This window comes from Meleagris gallopavo, chromosome 1, assembly GCF_905368555.1.
Source record: "Meleagris gallopavo chromosome 1, MGAL_WU_HG_1.1, whole genome shotgun sequence".
In the NCBI taxonomy this organism is placed as follows: Eukaryota; Metazoa; Chordata; class Aves; order Galliformes; family Phasianidae; genus Meleagris; species Meleagris gallopavo.
Genome location: NC_139404.1, coordinates 122,506,871 through 122,532,542, shown reverse-complemented (window position 1 = coordinate 122,532,542; position 25,672 = coordinate 122,506,871). Strand labels below are relative to the sequence as shown.

Here is a 25,672-nt window from a genome sequence, read left to right as displayed (position 1 = left end):
GCAGAGTGCTCAGAAAGAACAGTTCAAGTTGATATTCACCTCTCCCCATCACATCTGTAACAATGCCATAAACCACCAGAAGGCTCATTCTCACCACCCTTGCATGCACGCAAGTCAGAAACAGGCAATAGAAGAATGATTTAAAAGTTACTATTGTGTTACATTTGACATAAAATAGATGTTTCAAAGTGCTTCCTAGACTGTGAGTCATTCCAGTTTCTGCACTGTTGCAAGAGCTTAAATCTTCCTGTGCAAAAGCCATGCCTGCAAAAGCAACCCAATGTCATGAGCAAGGAAAACTACCATTTCACTGAGGCTTGGAGTTATCGCATCTACCTTCACCAGGTTAAAAGCTGCATTTCCTTATGAGATAAAGATAATTCTGATACAGTAGCTTGAACAGATCATGGAATTAATTTGCTTATGATACTGGCACGTAACACAGCTGAGAAAACTCAAGGCAGATTTCATTTTTTCCCCCCATTCTTACTGCTGTGAGGGCATACAACATCTCATGTTTTCATGTTATCTTTTTTATATGTCCAATTTTTCTGAGAAGTGCTTGATATTCTTTAAAAAGAAAAAAAAAATAAATTCATTTAATACATTACTATTGGCTCTTGAAAATACAGGCTGTTCTCTCTGCCCATTATCTTGCATCAGCAAAATATTAAGTTGGTCACAGAGCCAGAAAAGTTCTGTGTACATCTGTCCCCAGAGCGTCTCAACATATGCAGCACTCTGTATGCCACAATTTCCTTCCTGAATCAGTTTCCCCTCCTTTCATCTCAAACTACTCAGCTAACAAATCAGAATTTGATGGATATAGTTCTTCTGAACGATAACCCAACACTTTGAAGTTTGATTTTCTTCCTTGCCAATGTTACACAACAGGCTCCTTATTTTCCTGCAGCATAATTTTGTTTAAATACTAAAATAACAAGACCTTAATGGAACATAAAATTACTATATCATTGTAGATAGCTCTTTGCTGCCAGCCATTCCACGCAAGTCTTTATCATGCATGGCTCATTACACAGGAAACATTTCCAGTTTTCTTGTGCCTTAGCCCCATTTCATTAGTATGTGCTGTTCCTTCATGGATCATAACATATTTTTAAAATATTCCCATTGCAACTGAGGGAACTGGGGCTGTTTAATCTGGGAAAAAGGAGGCTGAGGGGAGACCTTATTGCTCCTTTCCAAAATCTGAAAGGTGCTTACAGTGAGAGCGGGGTTGGTCTTTTCTCACTGGTGACAGGATGAGGGGAAAAGGCCTGAAGTTGAGCCAAGGGAGGTTTAGGTTGGATATCAGGAAAAGCTTTTTTATTGAAAGGATTGTTAAGCACTGGAATAGGCTCCCCAGGGAGGTTGTTGAGTCATCATCCCTGGATGTGTTTAAAAACCATTTGGATGTGATGCTCAGGGACATGATTTAACACAGGGTTGTTACTTAAGGTAGTATGATTAGGCTGTGGTTGGACTTGATGATCTTTAAGGTCTTTTCCAACCTGAGTGATTCTATGATCTTAAAATACCGAACTGCTAAACACAGGGTTTTTTTTGTTTTGTCTTTTAATTACTGGCATTAAATCACTACATTCAGACAGTCAAACAGAACAGATTACATAGGACAGTTGTCTGAACAGAAAACACTTCTGGGTTCTTATTGTTTTCAGCTTTATAAATGCAGGAAAAGCATAAGGTGTCATTCGGAGGCTAAAAAGAATATATAATTTGAGCATAACTTCAGAAAGAGTTTTAGCCATTGAAACTCAGCAGCCATGGGCAACAAAAATTTCCCATGGATTTTTAATTCACAGAATTGGCAGACTTTTTGTAGAGACAAGGGGTAAAGTTCATGTGTTTCACAGCTTCACTAACTCCAAGAAACAAGGGTGCCTTTATGTACTCCTGAGCTTTTCTATAGAAGGGATCCTTCCTCTGTTTTCAAAGATAAGAAATAATATGTTGTAGATACAATACTCCCTTACTAGTGAGCAATGCATTCTCCTAAGTATATTCATATGCTTGGTTATCACGTATTCCATACCTTTAGTTGAATTATAACATTTTAACAGTAAAATTCTGCCTACCACCTTGAAAAAACACTAACTGCCTTTTGCAGCTCAGATCCCTGTAAACTGGGGAAAGAGGCAACTGCTCAAAATGGATGCCTGGGAAGACAGAGCTAAACCTGAATAATCAGCCCCAGCAGGGGGCTGGCAACAAAGCCCAGAGAGGAAGTTAAAAGGATTAGCAGTATAACACTTTCTAATGTTAGTACACCTCCCTCTTAACCTAATGCAAATATCTCTCTCCCACTAACCTTCCCCTCATAATTTTCATTGTGCTGAAAACACCTTAATTACACGCATGTACTAACTTAAACTCCACACTTGAGGGACAGTCAAACCACTGCGCCTTATAAGATGTTTGAGTATGGTCTGCTCATTAATCTGCACTTGCAAACATCATCACTCTGAAGGAACCTGCTTTGGAAGGCTCTCTGCCCTCTACCTCACCCACCATGTTCAGGCCTAGGGTTCCCAACACAAGAAGGACACAGAGCTTCCAGAGCAGATCCAGAGGAGGGCCATGTAGATCAGAGGGCTGAAGCACCTGCTCTGTGAAGAAAAGCTGAGGGAGCTGGGCTTGCTTAGCTTGGACAAAAGAAGGCTCTGGGGAGACCTCATTGCGGACTTCCTGTACTTGAGAGGAGCTTACAGGCAGGAGGGGGACTGACTTTTTACACAGTCTGACAGCGACAGGACAAGGAGAAACGGCTTTAAACTGAAAGAGGGGAGATTTAGGTTAGACGTTAGGTGGAAATCCTTTACCCAGAGGTTGGTGAGGCACTGGCACAGCTGCCCAGAGAAGCTGTGGTGCCCCATCCCTGGAGGCGCTCAAGGCCAGGTTGGATGGGGCCCTGGGCAGCCTGAGCTGGTGTGGGGCAGCCCTGCCCATGGTGGGGATTGGGGCTGGGTGGGCTCTGATGTCACTTCCAACCCAAACCATCCTGTGACTCCATGATAACTAATGTTAGGGAAAACAAAATTGAACAAATAGAGGTGTCCACAATAGAAGCCTACAGATGACCAGATCCTACTCATCCTTGAGACCTTTTCATACTCAGTGCACATTTCAAGGAACCAATTTACCTGAAAAGTTTGAAAAGGCTTTAGTGCAAAAAGAATCATGCTCTAGTATTACCGTGGACTATAAAAGGAGCCTGGAGCAAACAAACTAAGATGTAGCTGTCTACACTGTCTGTCTGTTGTCAGATGACTTTCATTAGAAGAGGACAGCACATCCAGAATATTTCCAGTTAAATGTTCACACTTCCTGGAATGCAAACATGCATACTTAAATTAAGACTAGAATAGTTCATTGTAAGTTGGACATCTCATAATATCTTCTACAAAAGGCCTTCAACTAACAAAAAGAAGAGTCACTGAATTTCCCTTGTATGCAGTAGACACATGTAAATCTGTATAGCTGTCTTCCAAACCTACAAAGCACCACATTTAGATTCCCTGATGAAGTAAAGTTTGAAAAGGCAACATGGACTCTTGCTCTTTCCCATAAGCAATATTTCTGCCTTGCAAACAAATGCTTCAATTTTAACTTTTTTTTTTTTTTTAATGAGATTGAGAAAGAGTACTGTTAGATTTAAAAGTAGCATGAAAGTCTAACAGTTTTCTTAAAAATTCCCAATCTATTGGTGATGCCTTTCTCCCATAACATTCCCTTGTTCTGTAGCTGGCCTATCTGAAACACAGTACTTCTTCATTAAACACATCTTCTCAGACAACAGCAAAGCTCACTGTTATTTCCTTTATTCTGTATTGTTCTGCTTAGGTATAGCCTACGTTAAGTTTGTGGACGTATGTGTACATATAATCTCCATCACTATTATCTTTTAAAAGCCATATTAACAATTTCCTTTTCTAAGTTAAATAGAGTGTCCCATATAGAAAACTACAGCCTCATGGTGTTATGTCAATCTGTATGTTTTACAGGTAGATAAAAATTAGTTATACAAGGTTTTGTTGGGAAAGGCATGAATCTTTTTATCCACTTTTATGAATCCACTTTTATTTATCTCCTCTTCTAGAGACTCAAAAGCATAAAAACCAATTAATAAGATAAGTAAACTTGTTGTGTGCACTCTGATACAAAGTTCCTGTATCAGCTGCTACAATTTCTTGGGGCAATTGTTGCTGCAGCTGAAGCCAAACTATTCTGTGAGGCTTTCCATTCAGTTGCTAGGCTTCCCTGACCTCCTTAACACTTGGAGGGAATTATAGACAGCTACTAGTTTTCTGTCAGCATAAAATGATTTAATCTGCATCCTCATCCCAAGGTGAGCAGAAGAGATATAGCAGCAGACATGACAATACAACTAGGTACCCACTTCATACCTACGCTAATGTCATTTAGCTCTGAAGAGCTGGGAAGCACCACACAAACAAGAAGTGTAAATCTTCAGTTGCAGTACAGAAACACAGAGGTATGAAATTGAAACAGAGCCACGAACTGTCCCAGACCGGGTTTCCTGTCTCATTGTATTTGCATGTAAAACAGAAAGATAAACCTGCAAAATATTAAGAATACCAACCAAGTACAAAACCTTTGATACAAGTTTTTAAAACACGTGCATATTTCACCATACATCTGTGCATTATTTCATCCACTGAAATGAAATGCTATGAATATTTGGAAATTATGGTCAACATATCTCCGTTGCAGGCTCAGAGCTACACTGATATTGCATAGTCTGGACAGAAACTTCCCAGGTCAGATTTGGACATACAGAGTATATTTTGTGGAGCAGTCTTCTCTACAAACACAGACCACTTCTTATTACCATCTGCAACTTTTTCCCAAAGAATTTCCTGCTAATACAAGATACCAGCAGTTTATGTCCCTCACTCAAAGTCATTCTAGAGGCATTTATGGCTTTAGATCTTTTATACCATTTCACTTAAATATTTATGAGATACTATGACTCATTTCATTACTTGTGTAATCAGAGTTTGAAGAATGGACGTTCTTTATAACCTGAACTACTGAAACATCATTGCTGGCATTAAGCAACTATACTAGAGATTGCAATCAGCTCTTATCTACATACCACTACTCAATTTTGCATCAGTTTTTGCTTCCAGATAATCACAAATGATAGCTGAACATAACCTGTCGCTGATGCCCTGTGATGCCTTTAACGCCCTTTTTTTCTTCATTTCTTAGAAAGGTACATGCATGTGTCTGCAAAGAGGCGTAGCAAGAATTTGAAAAAGAAACTTGTTCATTTCTTATTGTAAAAGCTCAAGAACAAACATGGTACCTGCAATGCTTATCACAGGGTAGCTTTGCAAGATTATAATATAGCCTAGGCTAAGGACATTTATCCACCATATTATGATTTTTTATTATATTTATCTATTCTGGAAAAGAGTTATCATATGAATACAAAAAAAAAAGTAGTTTGAAAAATTATTATAATTAATAGAATCAGAATGCATAATCAGGATAAGCACCTCTGACTACTGGAGACTTCAAAAATAAATATGCGTATTTTTAATAGAATTGAAATATTTTGGATTTCATACATTCTTATTCATATCACCTGGTCCAACTCAATTTCACAATGAAATTAACTGGTTTAAAAATGCACATGAATTCTTCACCTCCTGTTTCACCAGATACTTTAATGCCAAGAAATATTTCACTCTCATTCATAAATCACAAGATATCTGACAGAAAAGTTCCCTACTGAAAAGTTCAATTTCATCATAATAGACACATTTTATAGGACGTCTTCTTGAATGAAATGTTTTAAGATATGCATTCAATTAATTTTCTCATTTTTTTAAACATAAGTATTTTTGTTTGTCTACAGTATGTAGAACAGCAAATTTAGGGTTTTAATACAATCAGAATTATTGTTCAGTCCAAGTATATCCCAGAACAGCAGTACTCTGTCTTACTTTGGGGTTCTGTCATCTGAAAAAACATCTGTCATCTTCAAAACATCCTTCAAAGTCAATATTATAATCTCCATTTTCCAGACAAAACCAAGGTACAATTTTTTCCAAAGGCTCTCCAGTATATCATTGTCCAAGACTTATTTCTGGTTAATAGCTCATGTCAACTAGACAGTGCAGAGTGGCTAAAAAAGGATTTGCTGTACTTGTAGCAACAGAACACCAGAAAGTCATAGATGCCCCAGACTACACCATCACTAACAGTGTGCTAACAAGATTGACACAAAAAGCATCTTCTCTTACAACTGTTCCCATAAAAAAAGTCTAATAGAATGTATCACCAACAATAATCAAAAGTATAATACTGAGCCATCATTTTTAGCATATACAATTTTGAATGTCATTCAAGACTTCTAATACAACTCCTACCTATCACCCCAGGGCACAAGCAGCAAGAGCCATGCAAATTGGCTGTATTCTCCTAACATCTCTCAAATTTTGCCTGCAAAACAAAGTAGTATGTCATGGAGATTCTCCTACTTTGTAAAAGCAGACTTGCACTTAGGAGCCCTCCTAAGACTTTTTTTTTTTTTTTTTAATTAAGACTTTTTTTTTTCTGTTAAACATGAGTCTTTCAACAACAACAAAATAGAAACAAAAATCAAATTGCTACAGTTTATCTATATGCCATTTTGCATCCTATTTCTGAAACAAGAGTTGACAGACCAACATATGCAACCAATAACTGCTATTTGCAGTTAAGCTCTGCAAATGGTGATTGACACGGAGCTGGGCATTCCATTAACCAAGGGAATTACCAATCATAGACCAGCCAAAATAAACTACAAGAAATTTCGTCTGGGTGTTAATTGTTCTGAGTATCATTCTTTCTCACACACTAGGTAAATATCCTTGATCTTTGGATTTGGATAACAAACACCCCTATTAATTACATAATTTGTCCATTATCACCTGAAGGCATGCTTAACCTTTTCACCCTACATAAGAAAGAGAACAGAATAAGTAAACAATCTTCTATTGTAAATATAACTAAATCTCCAAGCTCTGCTAACTTGCTTGATTTGCTACAGTGCATATGCCATACAAATTGTAAATTGCATATATCCACAAATCAGAACATAATCATACGTATTCTTTAAATTTCTGATGAATAATTCTAAGTGCTTTGAACAGAAACAATCCAAAGCTGAGAAAATGAATTAACTCAGTCAATCTTTCACCTCCAAAAACTGCACTTAAATCTGTCTTGAAGTACAGCACTTTGTAGAATCAATCCATAACATACAATCTTCTACTTGGTGTCACCTCTTTAGTAAGACTTTCAACTGAGATGATGTATAAAAACATCAGATGTAGTTATCACAAAAACTAACATGTCATGCAACTGTGGTCATTAAATAGTTTAGGAAAAGCTTGTGGTTTGGGAGAAAGCATTTTCATCTATTTGCAAAATAAAGCATCAGTTTTTTTTTTTCTTCTTCTGTCTGAGAGCCAAATTGTCACTTCTGTAAAAATGGGTCTTTCTTCACACAGGGGAAGAGTTACAAGATCAAGAGGGGTCTTCATCAGAACAATGAAACCCTTTTCAGGAGAGCCTCAAAATAAAGATTTACCAGAATTTCTTACACTGATGCTGCCCTATAAGTCTGGATTATAGATTTCCTATAGTTATTGACACATTTGACTTCTTAACTGATAATTTATACTCAAGTGCAAGGTTTCAACTCTGAGTAGAAAAAGTTTATTCACACACACTATACAGTAATCTCAAGATTTAAAAGCCATACGCATTGGAATTTGACCAGAAAACTAAGCTTTTAGGTTGTTAAAGAGATGTTAAAAATCCAACACAATAGTATGTTTATCTTATTTTTTATTCCACAAGGAACAGCTTGCTAAGGAAAGGGTTGTTCAGAAGATGACCTTTGATCATCCCATTACAACTCCACAGCGTAAAGCTAAGGGGCCTGGAAAGGACAGGTATCATCAAAAATGGCCCTTCCAGGAAGAGACAGATCAGACAGTTTAATGAAGAAAGTATAGGAAACTACAATGGCTACTGCCTTTATCTCTCTTCACACGCATTCAGAGGTCTTTATCTCTTTATCTTCCTTAACTTTCTGGCCACTGCCTTGCTTCTTTTTGCCTCCAAGCTCCCGAAGTTTATGAACTTTCCTAACAGCTTTCCTAACAAAATTTTAAGGAAAGATTGGTAACTTTCCTCTCTCTCCAGGTTTCTCTTGGTTTCTTTTCACAGAAATTTTCACTCATTTTCCCTTTGGGTTCTCTTTCTGTCCTTTACTTCTGCACTTTATTTTCTAAGCAACTACTCTCATCTCAGAAATATACTCAGGTATTTCAAAATGTACTTCTGTCAAGAAAAATAGAAAGCTGCTTTTTCTCCTAAATAGGCATAGCACAAACAGCCAGAGCTGTCTGTCTTTCTCTTCCTTTCTTTCCTCTCAAGTACCTCAAAAAGGCAAACACATTTTAATCGTACCCCAGCATAGCATCACCTAATGACAAAAACATCAACCCCCAAAAATCTTCACTCAAAAATATTTTCAAACTTAAGATTTTCAAGGAAAATTTCCAGTTCAATGATGGAAAGAAGCACAGTCAACAGATTGAAGGATGCGATGCTCTCACTCTACTCTGCACTGTGAGATCCCACCTGGAGTACTGCTCCCAGCTCTAGGGTTCTGAGCACGTGAAAGACATGGGCTTGTTGGAGCAAGTCCTGAAGAAGAGCATGAACATGATCAGAGTGGCTGGAGCACCTCACCTATAAAGACAGGCTGAGAAAGTCCATGTTATTTAGCCTGGAGAAGGCTCCAGGGAGCCCTTATTGCAGCATCTCCTTGAAGGAGTCTTGTAAGAAAGATGCAGAGAGACTTTTACCAGAGTCTGTAGTGATAAGACAAGGGGTAATGATTTTAAACTAACAGAAGGTAGACTTATACCAGAAACAATGCAGAAATTCTTTATAATGACGGTGGTGAAGCACTAGAACAGGCTGCCCAGAGAAACTGTGGATGTCTCATCCCTGGAAGTGTTCAAGGCCAAGCTGGATGAGGCTTTGGACAACCTGATCTAGTGGAAGACATCCTTGTCAATGGCAGTGGAGATAGAACTAAGCAGTCTTTAAGGTCCCACACCATTTTTTGATTCTATTTAAACAAAGAGTGCGGAAAAAGAAAAAGATATCAATTTTCTTCTTGTTTGCAATGCTCAAACTGTCAACTGCCCATCAACCAGGGCAGGAATCCCAAGCTGTCAAAGCCTACCTCCCAAGTGAGGTTAAAAGCACATTTGAAAAGGAAAGAGATGGAGATAGCATTTTGCCTCTTTCTGCACTATACCTCTCTTCCCACTGTGTTCACTCTACAACTCCTGTGAGTTCCAGTGCTGTCCATATACCTAGTGATAGAGCAGGAGTTGATGACAAGGAAGTGAGGGAGCAGTAACAGAAATAGTAAAGCAGAGACGGAAACGGGGCAGTGAGGTTTGACCCAAAGAGGTAAAAAAAAAATCACTGGACTAAAGCAACACATGCAGACTTCACCTCTATGGAAAAAACAGCACTCTTGTCTCTCTTTAGGCACACCCACCTCAGCTCCAGACAAATTGGGAAATAATGTGCATTTCTCCACAAATTTGCTTAGTCTCGTAACAGTTTCCAGATTTTCTAGACCGCAGAGACACAATCTGTCTTCCTAAAGCTAATGACTACAATATTTACAGGTATAAATTCATGGAAACAGACAATAGAAAAATATCATAGAAATACACAAATTATGCAAGATCCATGACCTAATACCCCAGGATTTCTAGTCTAGAAAGACACATAACGCTTGAAAAGTAACTAAAGCCTTTTGTGGGCAATCATGCAGTGACATCAAGCTAAAGGGAGAAAGTGTGGTTTTGTTTTGGTTTTGTTACCTCAGTTGGGAAGCCTCTCCTAGAGGCTGTAAACTAACTTTCTTAACAGCCTTAACATGAGCTTTAACAAAGATAAATGTAGTGTCCTGTGCCTGGAAAGAAGTAATCCCAAGCAGCAGAGCAGACTGTGGACTGAGGATCAACTCTGCTGAAAGGGAGCAGGGGACCGTGGGAGGCAGCAAACTGAACATAAGCCACCAGTGTTCCATATCAGGGAAGGAGGCCAGCAGTGCCTCAAGCTGCATCAGGAAGAGGAGTCAGTAAATCAAGGAATATGGCTATTTTACTTTACTAGGCACTTCTTAGGCTCCACCTGGAATACTGCATCCATTTTTGGTTCCCTCCATTGACGAAGTTTGAAAGGGCTCACTGAAGGACCATTGGTGTAATTAGTGGGCTAGGGAACTTGACGTAAGAAGAAACACTGCAAGAACCAGGTTTTCTCAGTCTGAAGAAAATAAGGGCCATGGGGGGATCTAATCACACTTCTTGAATATCTAAAAAGTTTGTTGCAGAGCAGATGGAGTTACTATCTTCCCAAGAGTGCCTGCTGTCAGGACAAGAAGCAATGGGCATGAGCTGCTTTCAAAGGAAATTCTCCCAGTATGTAAGAAAAAAAATCTCTTTCCCATAACCGCAGTTAGAGGTTGAGAGAGGTTTTTCTCATTTGTTTATCACCATCTTGGATAATCAATGTACAAACACAAACAAGATATTCATTACCTGGGCTTATACTGCTCTAGGGATACATTATATTCATTTACAGTCTTTGTTAATCGTTCATAAGCAGTTTACATCTTATTTTTCTTTAAAGGGAGGAGGAGGGAACAGCATACTTCTCTCATGACAGTTTCTCTTGCAGATGAGACATTCAAGGAGAGTTATATTATGGGAGGATTTTTTAACCTTCAGAAACAAGGCTTAATTAGGGATCAAGAGCAAATGCTGTAGCTCAGAAGAGGCACTGCACTTGCTCTTGTTGGGCTTTCATTCCAATTAAGCTGGTTAACAAGCGATGTTAAGAGCACTTGCATTTGAAGCATACCCAAAGATTTTATACAGCTATTACAATTTCAATTTTTCACTTGAGCTGAGAACTCTGACAAAGTGGGACCTTTTGAAGATTTGATGCTTTTGTGAAGAGATAGTGAAAAAACTGTACAGCTCTTACTTTAATAGTGTATTTCACCACTGCAAGGAGCAAGCTGAAATTTAAGTACAAATTTCTTGCAATTCAAGAAAAGATATCAAATTAAAATGAACAAACAAACTCCCCAAAACAGGAAAGAAAGCCTAAGTTTGCTCTCATGTTCTCATCTGATGTGCTCAGTGTTTGTCAAAAGGGAGACAGTTTACCTCTTGAATAACACAGTAATTTGAAGAGGAAAATCCATCATCTCAGCAATTCCACTTGCTTCAGAAGAGGTAAAATCAGGCATCAGAGTTACTCATTTTGGATCAAACAAGGCTAAGAAGCAAAACTGCAAACATGCAATACCTTACAGTGATGACACGGCAGTAAGGGACACAGCTGTAGGTATGTAGGTAAAAGGATGAGATAAGAATCCTCCCTTTCTAGCATTCAACAATATTGGCTATAGCGCAACAGATTATTTTTCCACTACAACAAAGAACAGTAGCATTTAATACTGAAGTTGATCCCTGATGTACCAGAATTTGAGCCCCGGCAAATACAAAGTCTTGCTTTACAAGTCCAGATGGTAAGAAAGAAAGAAAAAAATGCACAACGTAACATAAATATGAAGGGAAGTCCTTGTGATTTTGTTCAAGACTAAAAGAAAAAACTCAGTTTTCCCAAGAAAAGTACAGATGACTTCAGGTGAGACCTTACATTTCCCAGGGAAAGCATGTGTAATGGTTCCTTTAATCCACTCTATTCTACATGAGTATCCAGGTAAAGTTAATAAATCTATTTTCTAGTCAAAGAAAATCTTCATGAGAAAGGCGTATGAATACGTGAATTAGCATAGTCATTCTTTATTTAGGAACTTAATGAGCTTTATAGGCAAGAGGGACAAGATTTATTTCGAATTTTGTAGATACAATTTCACTGTGACTAAAATCACTCCTATTTGTTGCGCAGAGGAAATGCATAAAAGAATTCAATTTCAGGAGGTTTGGTTTTGTATCATCATTTCCTAGATCTCTGGAATTAGCCTGAAGGATCCTTTTAGAGAGTAGGTAAATATATATAAAATATTAGGACAACAGTGCAATGCAAAAAGGATGTTAAATTGCTCATCCAAGGAGATGACATAACTAATACTGACATAATTTCCAAGCAGCAAAGCAAAACTAGGTCAAATCACATTGACCTATCTAACATAATAAGCTTTTTTTCAGATTTTTACAATGTAGACTGTGTCTGCAGGCATTAATGTCCCCTGTTATCAATGTATAGTGTTGTCACTCTGCTTTAATGTCTTATCACCATGTTGTGTTAATTAGACCAAAACAATATAGTGCACTTTTGAACTGCTTAGCTCCCAGTTTGAAGTCTCTGCCTAATCTATACTTCTGAGGTTATCCAGTTAGAAATGAAGTTATTAACTTTTTACAGTCACTTGCTTCAGTAGATGCTACCAAAGCTGGTGAAATAGTGGAGCTCTGCACACAGGTCAAAATCTAAGCTCTTAAGCTGCGTACTGTTTGTCTGCATACCTAATGTGCATTATCTAGCAAAGTGCACACTGATTTTTGATACCACTTTACAGTAGGCTGAATCAAAATACAGAGTGAGTACCCCATGTTCTCGGCTGTGAAATGTACCTGCCCAAGCGCTCTGTCCACACATAGTGCTCTCAGAGGGACAACCCTTCTCCTTACCCAGGGCAGCCTCCCCTTCCCTCTTGCTGTTCCTCTGCACATCAGATTTACAGCACACGTGTTTTGCAGTGAGACTATAAACAGAGTTGCGTAGGTTTCTGTCTAAAGCCTCACAAACTTCCAGAAAAAGTGAAACAGGAGAAGTGAGAGCAATACACGCCTGTGTCACTGCTTCCAGAGCTGAGGTGGGACTGGAGAATGAAAGGCTGAATGCTTGAGGCCCCAGTTTGCCAAGGAGCTGGAGCTCGCTGGGGAGGAAAGAAGCTGAGACAGGAATCAGACAGACCTTGCTGGTCCCCAAAGCAGAAAATGTCAATGGAGCTTAAATCTTCCTGTGGAATATATAGATTTTGCAGTAAAGGCACAACCTCAGGGCAAACTGAAATAAAAACAACTCATACATTCCAGTGATAAATCCTCCTCCAGCACTTTCAGAGCTCCTTTAGTGATGGAGAATACCTTGAAACTTTGATGCTGGCTACTCTTATGATAAAATGCTGGATTTGCAACTCCAGTTCTAAATGCATAGATAGGTGCATTTGCTGTGTTTTTTTTATTCATTTCTTGTTTTGATGTCTCCATTTCCCTCTCAGAAAGAAAAATCAAAGTAAAACAGGAAGAAAAAAAATTCATATTTCCATGTGGGACAATGATTGTAGAATATATGATTTTTTTTAGAACCATTTTGCCAGAAGAGGTTAACTTCTCAGAACTCTTTAAAAGAAAGGACCAGCCTACCAGCAAATTCTCAGAATAGTTCTAATAAGGAAAAATAAAAACAAAAATGAAGGTATCAGAAACAGTCAGAGGTCTCATCTGAGCAAGCTCTTGCTTTGTTTGACTAAAAGTAGCACAGCAGCTCTCTGGTATCACAGATGAGAGCCCAACCTGCTGCTCTGGTGGAGAGGGGCCTCAGTGCCCCGCTGCGACTGTTCAGTAATTAAATACCTGGAGGCCCAAAGAGCCAAGTTAATGCCATTAGTCATGGACACCTGCTCAGGACAGAAAGCAGGTGCAGGGCTGGGATTCCAGCCCACACGTCCCACATGAGGCTGCTCCACTAGGGGCAATCCTCTCCAGTGTTTCTGGTACCCCAGAAAGCTTCAAGCAGCGACAGAGAGCTTTGTTCTTCCCAGTTTTTACATCCTTTACAGCAGCGGACAGGCAGTGCCAGAGACTGCAGGTGCCCAGGCAGCATGGCAACTGGGGCAAAGTATAACAGGCAGCCGTCAGTGCTGCTGGAGGCACATGCACAAGGTTGGTCTCCCCACCCCAACACGTGGTGCAAGTATCAGAATCTCGCTAGCTCCTTTCTGAGGCCATGAAATACCCCTCCAAAAATGTTTTTGTTACCGTCTGTCAAACTGCAATGAAAAATCCTACCAGCCTTGTGGATCTCTTCATTTACTGCCCCACTAAGCCAGGAGTAAAAGCCTGAACTCCGCTATTTGTTTTACTGCCTTAAAATTGTTCTTAGCAACACTTATGTAACCAGAAAAGTTTTATCCTACTTTGGAGCCAAACAAATACAGCCTACTTGCCAGTTTGTTAGTCTTCCCACATCCCCCTGGGAAGATATAATGATAAACAACCATGAGATGACAACAAATAGGAAAGAATTTTAAAGAATTAAGAGCTATTCTCATTGCTTAGGAAAGAGATCAAAATCAGCTTCCTACCCTGTAGCGCCTTTTCCAGCTCTCAGGCAGGGATCTTGGGGATATATAGTAATTCCTCACAGCTTGCTAAAGCATTACAAGCTCCAAGCTGCAATAAAAGACTTCCAGTCCAAGGAGAGGCTAAAGAACATCGTACCCTAACAAGTCCGAAACTCTGTTCGAACAAACCCCAGCACACGCTCACAAGGCTATTCATGGGGCTGTGTGGGAAATCCGCTCCTCTCTCCCAGCTCAGCCCTCATCCTCAGACAGCCCAAATTGCTTCTCTGTCTTTCCATTTAGCTTCAGCATACCCATCCCCTGAGTGTTCACCACCACGAACTCCTCATTCCCAGCAGCTCATTTTCCTCCACCCCAGGCTGCAGTAAACCCCTTACCTCTGGTACAACTTTGCAGATGGACTCTGAGCCCAGGCAACTTTTTTTTGCAGAGCTCCAGAACTGCCGTAGCGCTCTGTGCTGCTGCCTCAGTCCATCTCCTGTGGGGAAGCCCTGGGACGGGCAGTGGGGGAAGGAGTCAGCCAGCGGGGCCCAGTGCCGGGTGGGAGGCGAGGGCCGGAGACAGGCCCCATCAAAGGCAGGAGGCCTGCTGGGGATCAGAAAGCGAGATACGCATCTAAATAATTCAGGCACTAATAAAAGCTCTGCGCCAGGCTTTGCAAGCTGGGAGAGAAGGCTGAATTTTGGTGTCTTTCAAGCTGTAGAAATGCCGCGTTACTCAATAACCCGATACTGATGAACCAATATTAAGAGTATCCCACAAAGTTAATGAGGAAAGTGGCTGTGCCCAGTTTCGTTGTTTTATATGCTTAGCTTTAGGCTGAAATTCTAATGAGTGAAGGTTTTGAGAACTTCAAGTCTGACCTCTACAGGTAGAATAGGTACAGTAGCATTGATCTCAAAATGAACATCGTATTTTGAGGGATTGGAGAAAGGACCAGACGTAATAGAAAACCTTAGGCTATCATCATTACATCATTAAAGTCTTATTTTTAAAACACCATATTATCTGTGGTAATTTAGTTAATCCAAATGCATTCTTGCAAAATGCATCCACTCTGCAGCAAAACCAGAAGGATGTCCAGCATGAATATACTTGCATTCTGAAGTGTTACAAGGTTTTGCTTCTGCTTTTTATTATTCCTCCCCCTCCCCAATCTTCCACATGATCTGCTCCTTCAGCGCTACAGAAACAAATGCTACTTTGAAACTGGTAACACACATTTGTGTTTTGCAAAACTGATGTTTTTAAATGCCCTGACTGGTGCCACCTTTTTCTAATCAGAACTAACCACTCTAACAAACTGCCCTTTGTCCGGTGATCCCATCCCCTCTGTTCCCACCAACTTACAGCACATGTTGCCATAGCTACACTGCATGTCTATTTACCACAGAAGTGATCAAAGGAGGCAGACAACACACACACACACACCCCAAATCCTCACCAGGCTTCCTAAGGAGCAATGCCCCGCCACTAATTAACTGATACACTCTCTGCCTGTGGACTCTGTACACTTGTTTTCTTTATTCTGCATGGTATACACACAAAACAAGAAGAAAACAGCATTCTCTGAGATGCTTATTCTTCCCTTACAGACCAAACAAACAACAAAATATCCCAGGAGGAACTTTAAAGAGAGTTTCCTGAAGCAAGACTGAGGATTAGAACACCCCAGGATAAGAAAACAGCTTTTTCACTGAGGAACACATTAAAAATTCTAAAAGGTATGCAAAAGAAAATAGGAAATAAGAAACACATGCTAAGAACTTAAACATCTGTAAGCAAAGGGGATGTTTCTGTGTTTTGCATGTGTTATTCACTGAAACTGTATGCAGCATTTACTCATTTTGTGAATTGCATATACACTAAAAGCTATATGACTGCAGTCATGATAACTATGGCCTTATGTGTCCGTCTTAGAAAGGAGTTTTTCATTTTTAGGTGGCCTGCCAGTTAACAGTCATTTTGTTAAACCTCTTTTGTGATGGAGGCCTCAACTCTGCCTAGATCAAAGTCAAACAGAACTTCAATAGGAAGAGGCCGAGGCAAGGAGTTGCATTTGTCGTCAGGACACTCCCATAAGCTGCTCTTCAGGGATTTGCTGTAGGTGAAAGTAAGTGAAAATGATGTATTAAAATTCAAACATTTGTTTTTCCATGAAGTGAGCTTAGGGAACTTAAAACAGAGCTCACAGTGCCCTCTCCAGTTCTGCAGCAAACTAAGGGAATCCAATCAGCAACAGCCTCCAGCCACAAAAAGCCGCCTTCCAGCACACCAAGGCTGAGCACCTTCTCAGAAGTCTCCATCACTTGCACGTTGCCTTGCTTAGGCACATATTTACTGAAGCCTCTATGCAAGGTCATTATTTTTATTATTTTTTTTTATTTTTTTTTACTAATAATTATTTTATTGTTTTATTATCATTTTCATTTTATTATTATTCAACTCTTTGAAAGGGTGGATAACAGCAGGACAAGGGGAAATGGTTTTAAGTTGAGGAAGGGAAGATTTAGGTTGGATGTCAGGGGGAAATTCTTTACTATGAGAATGGTGAGGTACTGTAACAGGCTGCCCAGAGAAGTTGTGGATGCCCTGTCCCTAGAAGTGTTCAAGGCCAGGTTGGATGGGGCCCTGGGCAGCCTGGTCTAGTATTAAAAGGAGAGGTTGGTGACCCTGCATGTGGCAGGGGGGTTGGAGATTCGTGATCCTTGAGGTCCCTTCCAACTCTGGCCATTCTGCGATTATTTCTATCAGGCAGCAAGGAGACAGCTCTTGCTGAGGTTTTCAATAATCAGCTAAAAATGACTGCTTTTTTATACCTGTCTCATTTACAAACCTCAACACAGCATCCTATGGCAACCCCTGTAACCTGTTCAGAACCAATGCTTGGTGCAGTGGTAAAGTTGGTTGAACCTTACCTGCTCAACAAGCTGCGTACTACATTTCTACAGTAACTCCCATACTCTTTTGAGGAGATCAGTGCATTTGTATCAGGTATGCTGTTGTTCAGTATCTACCTGCTGCCTTTGGGCCAATTCAGTAACCAGCACAATATACAGTTCTATTCCAGGGCTAGCAATGTGCCACCTGCATGACAGTTAACTCTTCAGCCCCAAGTTAAGCTGTAGCTGCCACCAAGATCATCTCCAGTGGGAGCAGCTGGTCTCTGAACCCAATATAAAAACAGGGAGTCAAGTCAGCCCCTTCCACCCTTGCACCATCTGATGTAAAGCCAGAGATGGGAGCACCTGGGGAGGGCAGGAAGGCAACAGGACAGAAAGGGAGAGAGGACACCATGTAGGAGCTTGGCGCTCTGCACAGGAGGGCAGTACATGGGCCAACAGGAAAGCCATCTGCACATTCCTCTTTCCCATAAGAATGGGAAACTACAGACAGGAGCACGGGCTCCAAGCGCACGTGATGCTCATTCTCCCAAGTTGCTGCCATAAGGATTTCCCTAACAGCCCCACACAGTCCATGGCTCGCCCCAGCCCTCAGCTCCCACCCAAACAAGCAGCCACCCCCCGGCCACCAGCCCCTCCAGCACACCCAGCGCTCCCCTGCCAAACCGAAAATAGCTGTGCACAAGACAGCAACCAGACCCGGGGAAATACTTTTAAATTGTTCCCTTGGCTCGGGGTGCGAAACCGCACTCGGGGGCAGGTGTTTCAACAAGCTCTGGCAGCCCTTCAGCTGGCCCTGCCTCTCCAGGAGGAGCAGCAGCTGGGGCGGGCGGCGGGCACCCGGGGCGTGCCGGGCCATGCAGGAGCCAGCGCTGTGCCTGTGCCTGCACTGCTCCTCAGGCGGAACGCCTCCCCCCTCCCTCACCTCTTCCCTCTGAGCGGGAGGCAGGGTAACCAGGCTCCGTAATATCGTTCGCCTTCTTCTCTCTGTTTTACACGAAGCTCAGTAAGACATAAAACCAAACGCTTCAGGTGAGCGAAGCGCGCATTTCCCAGAGCGTTTTACTTTTTTTGCTTTTCTTTACTGTCAGCCTGCAACTGCTTCTTTCTCTATTCCCCATTGACAACCCCCTGTGCCAAAGTACCCTCTTGCGGCGATAATGACTTCTGATGACTGCGTGCATTCGACTGACCAACCTGAGGTACGCGGTATACAAAATGCCCTTCATTTGGCTTCGCAAGGACAAGAATTTCCCTCCCTTTTAAAAACAACAGGAGTATGTTATCGTCTGGTGGGAGAAGGAAATACCATTCCCCCTCCCTCACCTGCCTTCTCCCTTCACCACCTCTCTCCACTCAGGAGAGTAGAGTGAGGAAGCTGTGATTTCCCACCACGCTTTCAGAAAGCAAACACAAAACAAACGCTCCGTTTGCACTACAGGTGCAAAATCTGCACGCACAATCCCAGGGCATACGGTCTAAAAGTCCCACTGCGAGCTGAACGAGCAACACCCATACAGAAGAGTACCTTCTCTCGTTTTCTCGCATTTACCCATTAGCTACCTAGAAAATAACGTACGAAGTGCAAGATTCGGAAGCAGACTGGCAGGGCTTTGTGAAGTAGGACAGATCTCTGATTCAGCCTTTAAATCTGGCCCCACCAGCCTGCCTGGCTCCCACGGGCTCCTCTAACTGTTGTTGCAAAACTAGGAGCAGTGAGAATCAAAACCATCTCGCCACTGTTCCTTTTAACTGGGGGAAAGAGAATAAAAGCTCCTTTTGTCCCTTCAGGTGAATAGAAAAAAAGCCTCATTTGAATAATCTTGGGAAAAAAATTCACTAGAAAACCCATCTTAAAGTACTTTTGTGAGGCTGTAAGACAGCTTGAAACTACCAAGTTTTAAAGCAATCAGAAGATTAAAGCACTGGCAGGCAAGGAGCTCACGCAGAGCAGTTTAATAAATTATCCCTAGGCTGAATTATTGGCGTGTTTAGCCCTATAACACAGCGAGCCCTTTCCTTTTCCATGTCACGGAGACAAGCCCACACAATGCATGCAAGCCACAGCAAGCGGGAATTGATTTACGGATCCCTCAAACGCCGTTCGCCCCCTAAACAGGCGCACAGCGACCAGCACGGCAAGGAAAATTTCAAAATCGAAATAAATAAATCTCTTATGCTTCCCTTTCCCCCGAAACTTACTTTACAAGAGGGCAAGGGAAAGAAAAAAAAAAAAAAAAAAAAAAGAAAGAAAGAAAAGAAGCCTCGATGCCGCCGAGCGCAGAGCGCGGCGCTCCCCCCGCCTGGAGCCGCGCTCCTCACCTGCCTCATGGTGAGCTTCCCATCATCCATCCAGTCGGGAAGGGGCTACGCCGCGCCGCCGGCCGCAGGGCAGGGATCCATCAAGTTTCCCGCTGTACGCAAGTTTTTCCCCCTCGTCTTGGCTGTTTTTACTTTTTTTTTCTTTTTTCTTTTTTTTTTTCCCCCCCCCACCTCTCTCTTCTTTTATCCTTTGCTTGGGGGGGGTGGAGGGGGAACCCTTCCTAAGACAATGTCAAGTTTCTCAGCCTTCCTTCCCAGCCTATTAAAAGTCAGGAGCGGGGAGGCAACTGTCCGCCTGGCTCCTATTTCAAACCGCAGCGCAGGGATGTAGCAGTTGGCTGAATCAGGCCGTGCCATCGCCTCGCCAATCAGGAGAGAGGGGAGGGAGGGAAGAGAGCGCATAAAGGCTGCCGACATGAGGATTAGGAAAGCTTTCAAGGATTTGAAAGACTGAAAGCAGCTGGAAACGGTGTCTAGGGCGACAAAGAGGGAAGTCAATTTGCGGTGCGAGAGATTATTCTCGTTTAACTGCTCCGGGTCTGCTTAAAGGGCTCCCAGGACTTAAGCAAGAACGTGGAGATGTCCACAGAAACTCCCCAAGTCCCACAGCCACGGAGAACGGGCAGCAGCAGCCCAGCAAAGTGGCAGCGTTTCATGCTAGCAACAGCCATGGGGTTCCAAATGCACCTATTTCCTCATGTCAGGTTAAAAAACAAATTGTGTCATAATGAGAGCAGAAAGTTAGGAAAATGCCGTATGCCGTTGCATGAAGAGCAAGTGCTGGTCTGCTGTGAGATTTTGCCTTGGTGGCAAATACTCAATCACCTCTGCCTGCTTTCCCTTCTTTAGGGTGATTTCTGAAATTGCTCCTTGTGCAACAAAATACTGAAGCCCAATTGCAACTTCAAAGGAAGCGGATACATATTTCTGATTTTGACGAGATCAGCTTTTATCTGCTGCCCCTCAGTGGCTTCCATTAAAATAAACAAACAAAAAGGCTGCATACATAATATATATCCCCCAAATCTGTAATGCCATTGCAATTTGAGTTACGCCTTTCTTGAGTCAAAAGCAAACAAACAGAAAAGCGGAGAAATAGAAAACTGCAAATTCAAATTCATACCACCCACTCTTTTTCAATTTCTTTTCCCCTCGCTTTATATCAGTTCAGAAAGCCATTAGTCTCTCTGTTTCTCTAAAGGGAAAGCTGTCTTTTGATCTCAAGGGGACAATCAGGCAGATCTGATGTCTGAAGAAAAGCCCCAACATCATGGATTTGCTTCTGTAAGGGTTTTATCTACCACGGCAAAATGCAGTCATTCTCCAGAAGAATTCCTATCAGTACAAGAAATCTTATTGAACTGAGCTGCAGGAAAAAAGTGAAATAATAAGTTGTTAGAGTGATGTGCTGCCAGGATTTTAATTAAAGGCTTCTTAAAATATATTTCTCTTTAGCTTATCAAAGCTAAAAGTGAAAGATAAGCTCCAGTGCTGGCTATGTCACAGGAAAAGCAAGGTCTGAAAAATCTGCTCGTTTGCTTTCCCATTGAAAAAGAATAATTTTTCTCCTAAGTGCCACCAAGAGGGGAGTTTGCATAACACTGGCACTGTACAGCTGAGAAGCAAGGAGGGATGGAGGGAAAAACTGATGTGAAGCACTTCATCCAGGGCCAGCTGTGCTCATCAGGTACGTGTTCTAAAGTGGGAGGATCCCATTATGCTTCATTTGCAACACAAACCAAGTGTCTCGATGGCTATTCACAACACCCTGCACAGGGTAAGACCACAGCACAGACAACTCATTGATCCTCCAGTGACGGTCTTGTCAGGCATGCTTGCACAATGGCTCCAAGCAGCTGCAATGCAAGAGGGGGGTGCATTAAGAGCACTTAACAGGAATGCTTCTCCTCTGATGCCCAAACACAGCAGAGTGGACACGTGTCACTTGAACTGAGTATGTGGTATGCGAAAACCTTTTACAGTGGAAATCCAGGAGAATCCCCTCCAAGATGCATTCAAAAGGAGGGTAATAATGCTTTTCTGAAGTAATTGGTGCCATAGAGAGAAACTGTTGGTGACAGTGATTTAGATAAAGGTGCAGAATTTAAAAATTAGCAAGGAATAGGAAGCAACGAATACAAAAGGGTGAACATCTGAACTGGTTTTGAAGGTACTCCATCTCCAGAGACACAGGTGGTACAGCTAGATGGGAGGAATAAGAACTTAGATGCCAGTTTGGATACAAGTGCTGTTTTTTAAACATTCCTCAAGATACTTGTTTTCACGTCTGTCACCCAAATGTATATATGTGTGTGAGAAAGTCATACCATATACAGGGGAGGGAAAAAAGATGCTGGCCCCAAAGGAAGAAACTTTTACAGTCTGTCCAGTGGGAACCTGTGGAAGAAAGGCAGCCCAGAGGAGGTGGTACCAGGTGTAAGTTCAGGCACTGCCAAGAGCAAACACCTGCATCACCAAGAGCAAAGTCATGGCTGGGAGCCCAGCAGCGTTAGAGGATTCTCATGGATGTATGTTAAAAGACAAATGGTTACAAGGACAAAGGGCAGAATGAGGATTAGCTCAGTGGTAATCAATACAGTGAACAATTCTGAAGGTTAAAAATTGTGACAAGGCAATGGCAATGATCATGATATGAGAAACGCAGCACTACAAAATCTGGGACTTCTACTTGTTCTAATTTGTTAACTAAGCCTTCCATAATTAGCTAGATTCTTTCCAATAAATTGCCAAATTCAAGAACAGTTTTCAAACAGGTGATCCAGATGCAGGGCAACCTAACATGGAATTACTTGATCACTGGAATTTTTATCATAAAAAGCAATTTTATGTAGTCCAGCCCAGCCAGAGCTCTGCCAGTAGCATGGAGTGCAAAATGGGAAGTAGAAGGACTTGTCATTACCTGAATTCCAGCTGCCATGGAAATCTTTCTCAGTGCAGAGAATTCAATATAAGCTGCAGACAGACACTCTGTGTCCTTACTGAGCTGGGCCAGATAGATATGGACCAGACCCCAGGGTCTATTATACACAGTAGGAGTAAAAGATTGAAAGCAGAGAAAAATGTGACTCAGCACGTAGGTTAGAAAGAACCAAACCTAGCTTGAAAATAAACATTTTAAATGTCTCTAGATATGAAGTCACAAATAGGTTGTCTTTGCTTTAAAATAGACAACTGTAAAAACAAAGATGCATGTGTTTTTTTTTTTAATAAACAAGCAGCTGAACAGTTGCACTTTGGGAGGAAAAGGTAATATTCATATTCAAACTAATGTTGCAATTCATTTCTAATGTTTCTAATAGTTCCTCCCCTAGCAGATTGAAATTGGCACCTGCAGGAAGACTGGGATGTTCAGAATACAAAATGCTACTTAATAACCCCAGATAACACTAGAATATATAACTCCAGGCAACTCGAGAATGTAAAAATAACCTCCAGTAGAGCTGGCACAATAACACTTGAATTAGAAAGCTGCAAGTTGGAAAGATTTCTGAGAAGATGGCATAAAAATTAAAAGAAGTCTGAAATACTATCAATATACTTCAAAAAAACCCTGTTTTCAAGATGTGAAAGTGTCACACTAATTTTGAAATACGTAGCCAATGAATATAAGAAAGTGCTGAGCGGAACCTTGCAAAGCAGTACTTAACTGCCTTTATCAACACTGCTGTGGTGAATGAAAGAAAGATGAACTAATTACCCTGGCAGAGTGTCTGACATGGGTATTTAAATGCACATCCAACAGAAGTTCAAAAAATGAGACCAGCAATGTCAGGCAACCTTCAGTTTACAAATAGAGACTGAAAGCTTCAGCGTACAAAGCCCTTAAGGCCGTCCTTTGTGAAATCCATTACCTTCAAGCAAGATGACTCAGCCTCTTGGCAGGGTATCACTGAAAAGGCAGAGATGAGATCACACTGCAGCCCTTTTGGTGGAGTGGTCCATAGAAGACCATTCCCCTTTCTCAGTTATTTACAGCATCCTTCAGACTGCTCTGGTCTCATTTGGGGCTGCACCAGCCCCAGGCAAGAAAGAAGGAAGATGTCTTCAGAACAACTCCTTCCTCCATCACTTAGACAATCTAAACAATCCGTGGCTCAGGCAGATAGAAACATGGTACAAAATGATCCATCTCTACCCGCCTTAATGACAAAACTAACTAGACTTTTTGATTTGACTATTTTAATTGAAAGACTAATAACGTCTGCATTTCATTTCACTGCATCTGTACTATGAGGCAGATGCTTGATCTGCTAGGCTGAACAAGTTGGTGCACAGTTGTGTGTAATAAATCAGTGGGAAAAAGTCTCTGAAAGTCTGTTTCAAAATCATATGGAAGTACGAGTTAAAGACTGACAAAGAAGGATAGTAGAAGGGCTGAGAGGTTCTACTATCTGTTCTCTAATACAGGTACATGCAGAATTTAATACAAATCACACTTAGTTTACTGAGGTTACATTTTTTTATTTGCTAGTTGATAGTTGGTTGGCAATGATACCTAATTGCTTTTAAAAGTAATAGTTAAATGACATTGATTTTTTTCTTAATACTGAAGATTTAATAAGCATCCATGAAATCAAGAATGATAAAATAGTAAGACAATATGCTTTATGTTTCTACAAGCCCTCGTTAGCATGGGAAAAAAAAAAAGCAATTTCATTACATTGCATTTTCCATCAACAACTTATTTAGTGACTGACTTCAAAAATCAATCACGCAATGAATCATGTTAAGCAAGTAAAGATTCAGGCACATATCAAAAGCATCTCTCTACAAATCTCATGAAAAAAAAGTACCACTGTTGGGAAGAACAACCAGCATTTCACTGACTTGAAATCAGACATTTCAGCTCAGATCAACACAGTTGAATTTGCCTAAAAATTCTAGTCAGACTAAAATCTTTTTTGTTTCATTTTTTTCTAGGCAGAAAAAGCAAGAAAATTTCAGCAACAATATATTTTCTCATAAAACCTAATTTTACAAGAAAGCCTTCCCTAGGAGTACTCCCTCAGGGAATTCTCCTTTATCTTTTCTTCCCACAGTTCCAACTATCCATGCCAGCTGCCTCTATGTGGAAAATGTGCTTCATGAAGCAGGGACAGGAGATGGAAAAGTTATCTGTTGATTATACACAGTCAAACAGAAACCTTGCGTAGTGAAGTATTCTTTGTCACAGCAGTCAGAATTGTACCTTAAAGAGAGCAATACAAACTGCATCCAGTAAGCTGCTCATGTCCATGGGCAAGGCGTTTGTTTTCCCCCCATTCTAATTCTTCAACTATGTATTGAAGCTACCTTTGCTTTCCTAAATATGCAGTTATTTCTAGAAAATTTTGTGTGTGCGTGTCTGCGTGTTTAACAGAAACACATTGAAATTTTTGGGTAAAATTAAAATGTAAGCTCTCCTTCTGTTTAAAAGAAAGAAGTTTGAAGATTGTTTTCCCTTTCTCTAGCCAGAATGCCAATGCATAGCAATGTTTGTGGTAAGGATTAAGCCTGCAGGGAGTGAGCAGGGGAATGACAATAAAAAACTAAACCCAATCCTGAAGTCCTTTTGCTTAGGAAAACTTCTTTATACAACTGGGAATGTGTGAATATACATGACTCAGGGATGACTTGTAGCCTCTGGAGTTCACAGGTTACCCCCAAGGTCAGTTTACTTATGAAACACTGAATTAGTATCCTTTCCCACTGTTTCAGCATGGCTCTTGGTACTGATAATGTAATGCATTTACGTGGGAAGTTTTACGCACAGAAAAATCACATTATTCTAATTTCAAATGAGAAAAGCAGGAAAAGGACTTAGGAGAAAAACAAAAGAATGTTCTTACTAGAAAATATTAAGTTAAGGAATTCAAGGATGTGGACAGACACCACAAAGCATCAAAGCAGCAAAACAGGAAAGAGTCATCCCAATGGAAATTAATGCTTCTTCTCACCAGGAGCACTG

The 25,672-nt window shown here is 41.0% G+C and overlaps 1 protein-coding gene across 6 annotated transcripts in view; it reads right to left on the bottom strand.

The window, feature by feature from the left end:
• Positions 1–25,672, bottom strand: part of MID1 (midline 1) — a 246,674-nt gene that overhangs the window by 124,543 nt on the left and 96,459 nt on the right. For 2 of the 6 annotated variants that reach the window (XM_003203095.5, XM_085212403.1), the window contains exon 1: positions 19,705–20,030. The exons of 3 other annotated variants lie outside the window; for them this stretch is intronic. The gene's annotated coding sequence lies outside the window, so the exon portion shown is untranslated. Of the gene's footprint in view, positions 1–14,856; positions 15,117–19,704; positions 20,031–25,672 lie in introns of those variants that run through there. One more of the 6 variants, XM_085212388.1, reaches the window with a different exon arrangement.